The sequence below is a fragment of the Vicugna pacos genome, chromosome 23 (genome assembly GCF_048564905.1).
Source record: "Vicugna pacos chromosome 23, VicPac4, whole genome shotgun sequence".
Classification (NCBI taxonomy): domain Eukaryota; kingdom Metazoa; phylum Chordata; class Mammalia; order Artiodactyla; family Camelidae; genus Vicugna; species Vicugna pacos.
Genome location: NC_133009.1, coordinates 14,204,067 through 14,215,922, shown reverse-complemented (window position 1 = coordinate 14,215,922; position 11,856 = coordinate 14,204,067). Strand labels below are relative to the sequence as shown.

Here is an 11,856-nt window from a genome sequence, read left to right as displayed (position 1 = left end):
AGATAAAGGTTCCTTCACTCCTTCACTGGGCTCTTCAGGGATCTCTCTCTCTCTCTCCATGAGATTAGCTGGGGCATCCTCAGAGCCTGTTGGTACTTTGGTAATCAGCCTTCTTACTTTGTGACCAGCTTTCTCCAGCACAAGTGTTCTAAAAAAATCCAAGTGGAAGTTGCAAAGCCTCTTCTGACCTAGAAGTCAGGAAGGTTACTTCTCTCTTCTGTTTGTCACAGCAGTCACCAGCCAGCCCAGACTCCAGGAGTAGAAGAAATAGATCTTACCTCACAATAGTGGAATGGCTTGTGCCTACAAGGAGGGAAGGAACTGATGATGGTCATCTTAATGACAAGCCACCACGGGCACCTGCTATGTGACAAGCCCTATGATAGGTGCTGAGGAAGAGTGTTGTATAAACCAGGCACCGCCTCTGCCCTTGTGGAGATTAAAATCTAGCTTAATTAACTTTAGTTTGACATGATGGTTTTTACTATCCACTGCTGAACAGTAAATCTCAATACCAAGTATATTTGGTTATGAAACTGGCAAAGAGTTATTCTGATCATTTGACTTTCTGGTCATTTTGGCCTTCCCAATAACCAAACTGAATGAAATTTGTAGTTATCTAATCTATAACTTGATAATCAATTTGATGAGCTGTCTCATCCATGTATTTTTAAAAACACGGTCTGAATAAAACTGGGAAATTCATCTGTAGCTTAACATATGGAGTTCCTGCCAGGTGTGGAGGCAGAAATTAGCTTTTTAAACTCGTAATAAGGACTATAAGAGAAGGTGAAAAGTCAGATTTTGCTCCTGACAAGCTTCTGTTCTTTTGAGCATTTCTGATTTAGCGCAAGTGGAGCAACTTGTGACCGTTACAAAGCAAGAAGGGAGCCTGGACAACACATGATAAGCTAGACAGGCAAGGCTCTGTCAGTTTCCCTCCTGAGAATTACCTGTCGGAGAGAAGTAATGGATTATTTGCCTCAGTTTTCTTCTCTCTTGTATCATGAAAGGAAGGTGATCTAGGTTTGTTAAGTAAAAGGAGATTTCAGGACAGGAGTGTTGACAGAAGAATCAGCGTTGTTCAGCAATTCTCAGATCATATTGTTTTTGGCATAGTTTGTGTCCATTTGGTGTACCAGCTATGAGGGGCTGGGGGAGGGGACTCATGATGACACAAGAGATACCTTGACATTTCAGAGACAAAGGTCAAAGCCTGAAAAGGTCCAAGAGCACGCAGAATTCCTGGGTACACTCGTCAACTTCCCTGCCATGGAACTAGTATCATACTGGGCCTTCTTAGATTATGTCTTTATGCTGTATTATCTCACAGAGCGTGAAAAGACATTATAGGGGACAGTTTAAGTAAAACAGCAACAGTAATGTATACTTTGCCTTAAGGTCAGGACTGATTCAAACAAAAGTAAATTTTGGCTTAATTGTCATATAACAAGTCTCCTGTATCAATCCATTCACTTTAACTTTGTAGCTCATTCTTCATCAATATGCATACTTTTCTCCCACTAGGAAATCTTATGTCCCCTGGGTGTGATTTACTAAATGAAACTTCTTTCCATTTCCCATACCAATTTATTTACCTATCTGAAATGCCTGTTTCTACCTTATCTGGAAATTCATAATAGATTTTAATTATATCCTATTCTTCCTTCGGCCAGCACATGCTTACTTGACATGTTTTGTGTTAGGTTGTTGTTTTGTGCCAGATTGTTGTTTTGTGCCTGCCGATAGATATAGCACTTTATAACTTTTCACGGGCATCTAATTTGCCCAACTAGTTGGTAAACTGGCAGGAGCTTCTGTATACACACAAATATACATATATGTACATGCATATATATATTTACATACACACATAATAATGTGTAGTATTGTATACATACACAGGAGCCATCTCTCCACAGTTGATTGACATCTTTTGTTTTTATAGTTTATAATAAAATAGACTATTGTATAATTACCTGATGAATTAGATCAGTATATATTATATGGATTATTCAGATTTTTAGAGCACCTCAACTTCATAAAGATGAAAATAATCTAGATCATTGCTCATCTTTTCCGCAGGGAAGATTCTTTTTTGGGGGGGAAGGTAATTAGATTTTTATTTATTCATCTATTTAAAAATTTTTTTAATGGAGGTACTGGGGATTGAACCTAGGACTTTGTGCATGCTAAGCATGTACTCTAACCACTGAGCTATACCCTCCCCTCCTTCCTCTGAGAAAATTCTTTTCATAAATCCATGACAAACATAAGTACTTGAGCAAGTACTTGTGACTGATTATTTGGGGCAAAAATGATTCTTTTTTCCCCTAGATTTATAGAAGTCTTACTTCTCAACTTGAGGCTACCAAGCCTTTGAGTTTCCGTGTTGGCCTTGTGAGATTTATCAAGCTTTGTTTTCATTGGTTGTGAGGGAACCACAAGGATGGCTTGGAGAACTTCAGCTCCTCCCCTATAATGTTTAAATACTTCCCACAATTCTGAGTCCCTAAATGAACATACAATTTTTTTTTCCATATGGGCTTTCCAGTGTAGACCGGAAAACCTACTAGGCAAATTCTAAAAGAGCTGTAACGCTGAACCTACAATTTTAGTAAAAGCTTAGGATTGGCCTCAGGAAAAATCTCCTACCATCGTATCATCTCTATTCTTCCTTCTTCTAACTAATTGGTTGTCCCCGAAAGCTTTTTATATCAAAGATTGGTGCTGCCCTTGCCTGTTCACTGATAAGGGGCATCCCGATTTGTCTGATTTCAGGGTCACCAGGAAACACTTTTCCTTTCTCCAAATATCATGAATTATTTCCATATCACTGATATTACATTAATGTGGACTGAAGCTTTCTTCTCATAATTAGTGTAAATCCTATTGGAAGAATTAATATAATGATGGGTCTTTATTTGCATAAAGTGATAATAACTGATAGCAGATCTTTTCTTGAAAACAAGTTTTGCTTAGGGCAAGGTGGTGACCGAGTGCAGGAATGGCGGGTCATCGCATTCTTAAAGCAGTGGTTTCAGAAGTAGGATATCCATACCCTATGGAGAATCCAAAATGATCCATTAAAGTACAGAAAGAAGATATTAAATCTTCTGCTTATTTTAATTTTAAATTTCATCTTACATGAAATGTTTTACAGAAATACGTATGCAACTTTTAAGTAAAAATACACAGGTTGCCTCAAATTTTTTTTATTGATGGAGAGATGTGACCTAAAAGGTTAGAAACGACTGCTTACAAAGAATGAATGTGGGCAAGGTCTTCATGATGCTATGTGGAGGAACAGGAAATAGTTACAGAACAAGTGTTTGCAAGCTCAAAATTCTGACTCCAGTTACTACTGATTTCAGTTAATTGATCAATAGGTAGTTTACTAACTCTCAACCTGACGCAGGACAGTCCCTTTTAAGATGTTGAGAAATTGCTCAATTTTAGGATGTTGACCGAAGAAAGTAGATATTAATCATGCTTTTTTTCTCCCAGTTTTGTTTTCTCAGGAGTCCCCTGGGTACAGAAAGTTTTGAGAGTGTTTACTGTTTGTGCAAGATGACTGGTTGGGTAAAGAAGTCCAAAGTTTATTATCTGCAGAACAAATAAAACCTGGGCAAAGGTAACTGCAGCCAATGTCTCCCACCTTCTCCCTTCATCATGTCTAAGGGGGTGTTTGTGCCAATGATTGCATAACTGAGAACCTAATCTATGCAAGTCAGATGGAGAGGAGGTGCATTTTAAAATTCTACTGGTTCAAAAGTCACTGGCTTTTTTTCTTCTTAGTTTGATAGGCAATTTTTGGTCGTGCTGATACAAAAATTATTTAAGATATCTATTTGTCGATGAGCTATTTCTAACTCTCCAGGTATTACTCGTCAGACAGCATCTGAGTAGCTGAAATAGAATTGTTTTCTCCTTCCTCAAAGGTAGATACAGCATAGTGCTGGGCAACTAGTAAAATAAGTTTACCAATTCAAGGCCAATTTGGACTTCAGTTGGCGGTGGTGATTAATGACAGCAAGGACACCTGCATTGCTCTTCGCTTACTCCGTAGTAATTACTGACGCATGTTCAGCATGGACAAACATATGGTGTGAAACTCCACTAGTTTTTAGAAGATGACATCCTATGCATTAACGTTGATGGGGAAGTGGGATGTGATTGAGTGGCTGAACGTATTATTGAGGGAAAAAATGCTTTGGGTCTCAGATATCCTTACTGAGCTAATATTTACTTAATCCTGCTCATTTTTTTCAATTCTTTGTTGTTGCTTTTGTTGGAATTTGAAGTTTATAAAGCCAGTTAAAGAGGCGTTTTATATAGTACAGTCATGAAGTGTGATAATAAACGAGCCAGAAGCCAATGGTGGATAGAAGCTAAGTGAATTAAAGAGCTGAGTTTTCACTTTCAAAGTAGGTATTGCAGACTTTTATCAATTTTTCCAAATACATTTATCATCCAAGAATTTTTTTCTCAAAGAAATATTTGAGAGAGGGTTTAAACATTATGATTAAAGCAATCAGAGTGAGACGCTCTGCCTAATTTTTGGATGATTGAAAAAAAGTCTTCATAGGATTGATAATGTGTCTTGGGAAATCCACAGAGAATTGCCCCTGTCCATATGAGTATGTGTGGACATATAAGGTAATAAAACTAGTTAGTGTCCAGATTATCCAAATAACCATTAACATTTACTGGCATAATTTTTTTAAAAAGAAAAAAAAATTTTTTCCATATGGAAAAGACAAATTCCAATTTCTAAGCCTAAGCCTTACTGTGACCTCAGTTTGGAATTTCACTTATGACCAGCTATTCAAGTGGAAAAACTAAATACAGTGTAAATTTATTTGAAGTATTTGGAAGTTCTTCTACTATAGACCGTGAAACACTGAACTGTGTTGCAAATGGATTGTCGACTCTGGACCAGAGTAGACGATTACCTTTTTCTGAGTCTATAAATTTGTAGCTTTTCCTAAAAATAAGGACCTTTGAAGGGCCTGCCCAGCTCTCAGATCCTGTTAGCCGCCCGTGCAAGGCTTACAACATCGAGGGTGCGAATTGTCTGTTCTGCCCCTAAATGGAGCTCCTTTCTGAGAAAGGTCGGTGACTGTGGGAATATGTGAAGGTTGAGAGAGAAGGTGAGCGTAGAGGTGATGGGACAGTCTGTGGTTCCAAAGCAGCCTTTTGGAAACTTGCAGAGCCTCTTACATCAACCAAGTAATGATAATCAAAACAGGAGCTCTCTACCCAGGGACATTAAGGCATCTGGTGAAGATGGCAGAACGGAAGAGAGAGCGGAGAGATGGCAGGCCCGAGCCCCGGGGGCCAGCGCCAGGGTGCGCGCGCTGCGTGGCTGGCGGCCGCAGGCGCACGGGGCCTGGTTTTCCAGTCTGGCACGGGGCTTGATGAGTCTGTTTATTCAGCTACAGTATCAGACGTTCCCTTTTCCTGCCCGAAGAAGTCCCCTTTGAAGAACTGCTCTGCTGGGCAGTAGTTTCCCCTTGGACGGGCTACTCCTGTTTGCAGACCTAAAGGAAAAGCCCTGGAAAGGCCGCAAGAATGTTCTTTAAAGCGATATTCCAGCGCCACGTGAGGGGAGGATGAAATAGCAGTAAAAGATTTATTTCCTGGTTGAGGTGTTTTTTTCCCCTCTCAAGTGGATTTCAGCGCTGAACAAAGGTGTCACATGAATGCGACGGGGTCAGCTGTTCTTGGGTCCCTCCAGGTCTGTGTGGTCGGGCGGAGGCCGGGGGTGGGAGAGCAGGGCCATTTCAAGCGTCTGTCGGCCTGGAGTGAGGAAAGCACACCCGCGAGAGTCGGAGAGAATTCAATAGGCCCGGCCTTCTAGTCCTGCACGTCTTTATCTGCAAAGGAATCAATGGCAGTGACTTATCAGAGGACCAGCCTCTACCTTCAAAGCAAAGCTGCAGAGAGAACTTTGGTGACCTGGGGGACGAGGTTCATAATCAAATTGGATAATTGAGAAGTTGACATTTTTAACCTGGGGGCTTGAATATTAATTTCTTATATCCCGGTGATCTTTTTTTACTTTTCAAAGGAGGTTTTCATCTAGCCCTCCTGTTAATCCTGTGAAGTAGCTTGGGGAGACGTCAGTCCCCTCAGTTTTTCTCTTTGGAAGAGGATGTGGCCGAAGACAGAGAGATGGTTCCCCAGCTCATTACTGGCCGGGGCAGAACGACAGCCCAGGTCCCCTGACTCTGGGACCAGGTCTCTTTTCTCTGTGTTCTTGGGACCTGTACAAAGTCATGATGGGAGTTTCAGAAAAAAGGAAGGTGACATTCTCCATCTCCTCCCAGGCACATAGAAAGTCACTGTGACTTTGAAGCCACTGCTTTACTGTGTCCAAACGCTCTCTCCGGGACTGGCCTTAGGGAGGAGATTCAAAGTGAAACCTTCAGAGGGGAAGTCTCATATTCTAGTCACTGTGGCTGCCCATGCCTCTGGTGGGTTCGTCCGGTCTTTCCCTGCACCACATAAAACAGGAGTTCTCCAGAATGAAAAGGGTCCTTTGTTCCACCTCTGAGATGAACCCTTTGAGCAAGAGAGATGTCTCTTCACGGTGAGGCCTGGCTCTCCAGGAGAGGGGATGGGATGGGACCCAAACTCTCTCCTTGACTCCTGCCTGAGACTCTGTGACTCATGGTGACTCTCAGGGCCTAGGACTGAGGTTCATGCAGTGCATAACTGAGGATTAAGAGAGAACTGGAATTTTCTTCCAGGGAATAAAAATTTATTTTTCAGGGCTCCAGGGAGAAACCGAAAGAGGTCTTATATATGAACTGCCTTTTCTGCTTTGACATCCACAGCTTTGCATTTTATCTATTTCTGGATGTTTGTCTTCTTTCTACATGTAGAGCTCGACATTGCACCATATCTCGTAATTATTTGTATCCTCTAAGGCTTCCTAGTGCTTAAAATATCTGATGAATGAATGGGAATCCATTTTCAGCCAACCCCTTATCCCACTGTCTCTCAGCCTGTAGTTTGAATCAGAATCACCTGGGAAACAGGCATATGTACTTTGAAATAAGTCCTGAGATGAATCTCATGTGAACCAAAGTTTGAGCATTATTGCTTTATCCCTTTTCTCCTTGGCTTTGAGAGCTCTCGGTGACTTTGAACAGTGCTATCAACATAAACACAGCCTCAGATTTGTGTAGTGTTTTCTGATGCACAAAGCGTATTTCTCATGTTCGTCTCATTTCCTCCTAATGTAAAGGGACTAAGTTGAGAACACTCCTATGATGTGGGTTCTTTTTCTACTCGCCTTACAAATGAGGGGACAGAGTGATGGCCTCTGGGTCACACAGCCAATGCAGGGCAGCGCCGGTACTCACCCCAAGGCTTATGATTCCAGGGACCATGCTCTTTCCCCCACCACCCCTGCAGCTCTGAACCTTTGCAGGTGTCGCCGTTACTTGTGTGGGAAATGTTATTCCTGTTATTGCATGCTGTCCCCACCTCTGGGGACAGTTGCTGTGATACAGATGTGAAGCCAGAAGAAGCCAACACAGTCCGTACTCCTAATGAAGTCTAGAGTAGGATGCTTGGCTAAGACCAGCAACGAAGTGTCCTCTCCTGCAAATATCGCTGTACAGTATTTTTGGTTCATCATCAAATTGGAAAAGCAGAACTGGGTGCCTGGTGAGAAATGAGCATCGTTTCGGAGAAGGACAGTCTGTGTGTTTGGTGACCTGTGAACTGTCTGACTGGTGTGCTGTGCTCTCCTGACTTTACTGTACTGGGAATGGAGAAGGGAGGGGAAGCAGGCTGAGCCCCTAGCATTTGCCGTGTGACCTGGAGCCCCAGGGATGACCTGGCCAGCTCTGTGGAGGTTGGCTGTGTTAGATGTCCGGGAGGGTCCCAGCTAGGAAGGACAAACGCAGTGCCTGAGGAAGGAGGGTGGACATGCGGAACGCCGCGAGGGAGAGGCACCTTTTCCTCTCACGTAATGGAAAAGGTCCGGAATGCTCCGGAGTTCACTTGACACCCAAGGGAACATGGAGCCACCCTTTCAGAGGCAATTGAGTGATTGCTAGAGGATTCTAAACAGAACTTTCTGGATGACTGTTTAATCTTGGATTAGTTGCAACATACAGACAGCCATCAGAAAAGACTTGTCAGCCGAAAGAAGAGGTGGGCTGGAAACTTCTACCGGTCCTCGGTTCTCTTTCACCCAGCTGGGAAGGAGTTCTTCTTTAATCATGGAGTAATAGATGATTGATTTGACTGTACCCTGATTAGAAAAGGTTTCATATTACTTGTGCATGGTACATGGAATTAGTTAAGGGTTGCACAGGAAAAGAAGTGATGGACTATTGTTCACATAAAATTATAATGACAGCCTTCCTAACCGCTGTGTATTTATTATGTAAGAAAAGAAAATGTCTGGTAAAATTCTGTATAGGTTAATAACACCTTCATAATATACTCCTTCTTTTCTATTGACTTGAATAGCCCTCCTACTGACTTTTAATGGATTATTAGAGTTAATTACATCAATTGCAATATAATTGATTCTTAAATACTATGTAGAAACCTCGTACAATTATGGAAAAACAAAAGTTATCTAGACATCTCAGATCAAAAAAAGATTTGGAATTCCTGCACATTTAATTTCTGATAATCACTAGTCAGTTTGGACATTAAGATTGCATGGTGTCCTGTTTTCTCTTTGCTAGGTTTTGACAGAATTGATAGTTTTACAACATTTAACTCAATACGCATGGAAATACAAGATTAAAGCTGTGAATGCAGTTTTTTTTTTTTCTGAAAAAAGATCACTTCATGGCTTAAAAGCTGAAATGTGTTACCTGCCTAACATTGACAGAAACAAACTCAAGGGAAAATCAAAAGTGGATTTGATGTTGAGTTTTAGAAATCTCTTCTCCACAGGTGTAAAGATTCCTGTGGGTCTTAGGGTTTGTTACCTGAGGGCTTTAAAATATGACAAGGGGATGAATTGCCTAAAGGGGCAAAAAAATTGCTGGCATTTTATTACCTAGACTTGGGCTATGTGTTCTAATGTCAAAACCACTGGTTGAAAAGTGGAACATCATTAATATCTGTTACTTGATGTCATCTAGATCAAAAGAAAGCCCAAATAGAGTTGTTTGAATGCAACCTTTTCTTTTTTAGCTCATTTGGGGAAACTACTGTGTGGGTATTGACGTGGTTATAAATGAGAGTTTTCCAAAGGACTCTTCTGCTTCACACATCCAGATTTCTCGACCACTCTAAAATGGTCTGCACATAAATGTGTAAAAGAGCGACAGCTTGATGCAGTGGATGGGTCGCTGGAATGGGCAATAGCAGACATGACACTTTGTTACTTCTTAGCTCCGTGGCTTGATCTGACTGGGTCTGAACGTCCTCTTCTGTAAACTGAGAGCAAGAGCGAGCCTCTCAGGTCTCCCTACTGTGAACCTCCTGCCTTTGAACTCTTGTTGCTCTTGTTGTCTGTGGTAACATATTTGATTCTTAATATAAGCTGGCTTATATCAACATGTATTTTGTGTATATCAGTATGCCTTTATATGTGTATGTATATACATCTTACCTGGTGAAGTAGGTTATAAGTTTCCAAGGACAGGGCCACGTACATCTCTTAGTCCTCATAATATACACTATGGTTTCCTAGCAGATAATAGCTACTGTTTGAGCAGCCAATCAAAAGGAGGTGTTTCCACTTATTCCTTGAAAGTCTTGCTAGGACCTAACAAAAATGACAAAATATCCCATTTATTTATTGGTTTAACCTTTAAAAGCATTGTAATATATTTCATTTTATGAAACTTTGCACTTTAAATCAGATGCATTTAAGATGTAAAATTGCACTCAGTTTTTTTCATCAGTTGAAATGCAATCCCATTTCCAACGGGATTTTTAATAGGACTTGAACAGCCTATTCTAAGGATCATCTCCAGCAACGCATGACAATAGCCATGCAAAAACAAACAAACAAAAAATTAGACGAAGTGGGGACTTACCCTAGTAATTATCAAAACAAGCTGTGTATCCATCTTAAGCAATACACGATTGTAGTGTTACAGTTAGTACACAAGATTAGTGATAGAGAAATAAAATGACTAAAAAAGATTAGAGTCCAGAAACAGACCTAAGAAACAGGGGAATGTAACAGATATTATGGAGGGATTTCAGATCAGGAGCTCAAGAGTTGACTGTTCAGTAAATGGTACTGGGACAACTGGCTCTCCATCTGGATTCATACCATACACAAAAGTAAATTCCAGATGGAATGAAGCTCGAAACATAAAAACCAAATCTATACAAGTGTTGGAAGGAAAGATGAACAAATCTTTTTTTTTTTTTAATATTCTTGGGTGAGAAGGTCTTTGTAAATAAGATGGGAGATCCAGAAGCCATTAAGCTAACAGAGTTGACTTCATTAAACAAAAATATTATAAACAAGGTTAAAAGAGAAATGGCAGATTGGGATGAAAATATTTGAATTATACATTATACGTCACAGAGTTTCGACCCACATTCAAACAGTGCCACAAGTTAATGAGAAAAATAGAAGCAACTCACTGAAAATGGGCAAAAGATATAAAATAAGCAATTCTCAGCAGAAAATGCAAATGGCTAATAAACATTAGAAAAATATGCTCAACCTTATTATTGGTAAAAGAAATGTACAAAAAGAGAACATGAGTTACCATTTTCTACGTATCAGATTGGCAAAAAGTGAGGGAGTTGATTGGATATATCAGTTAAAATTAATGAGCATAACGTGTAGACTGTCAAGGACCCATGTCAGTAGTATGTTGTCACGTGGAAAAAGCAAGTTATAGACTATCGCCCATTGGACTATGTTGTTCTGGTAATACTTAAAGAAAATGTGTATAAATATGTATAAATAAATAAATAATTATTATTTATGCATTACATTTCTCGACATTATTTTGTGTAGTAGCCATCTGTTGGAATAGCACTAAGTTGAGTATAAGCATCCACTTCTTTGGCTTACTTTTCAGCCGGAAAATATTCCTTTTATTATGCTTTATTTAACACTCATCAAGCTGAATATCTGATCTTTAGGAGGCAGTTACAAGTCATTAGTTCATGGGGTGTAATTGAATTGAGTATTATACGAACATAGTGCCGTATTTTATGGAATCTCAGTCAACTCTGATTAAATTCTTCAAATCAGTCTTGTTGAACTGGGTCAGTTAAATAGGGTTCTGGCTCCCCATGGTCTCGGTCAGATCTTGTCGGGACCTCTCCAGTCTTTAGGCTCCTGAGCTTTGTGCAAGGGCTGTGGTCGCTCTGCATCCTCTGTCAGTTGTAATTATTCCACGTGACGCCAAGGGCTCTGTTCACCTGCTTCACGAACACTGTGTGTTAATGAAATCGCAACATCCTGGAACCCAGACGGTCCGTAGGGTGAGGCGAGTCAACGTAAATGAAGTCTTGTGATTAGTTTGAACTTGCTTCTCCGTTTTTTTGTCAGCAAGGAGTTAACAAGTCCAGACCTTTGGTCATATGGGTCTTTAAGAAAAGCTTTTTTCCCCATTCCAATGACTTCCTGTTCATAGGAAAATGAGAGGAAATGAACCCCTAACAGGAGGATGGACCCACCCTTTTCCAGTCGTGTGGCTAATTTGTCAGGTGTAATGTTGGCACCTGGTGGCTTGTGTTGGCTTCCTGCCCACCCTTGCTGGGGAAGTATCCAAATACTTGCAATAGGCGGGAGAAGACTTCAAAGCCATTTGTAAGAGAAAGGATATTGTCATTAAAGAACTTAGCGGTGAATACTCCCAATCATTTAGTGATGTCAAGATGAAAGGAAAATTTTAA

The 11,856-nt window shown here is 40.5% G+C and overlaps 1 non-coding gene across 1 annotated transcript; it reads right to left on the bottom strand.

The window, feature by feature from the left end:
* Positions 1-2,541: 2,541 nt before the first annotated feature.
* On the bottom strand, positions 2,542-2,603 carry LOC116285275 (U7 small nuclear RNA). Its single transcript, XR_004194940.1, has one exon. It is a non-coding gene; the product is annotated as a U7 small nuclear RNA (small nuclear RNA).
* Positions 2,604-11,856: the final 9,253 nt, after the last annotated feature.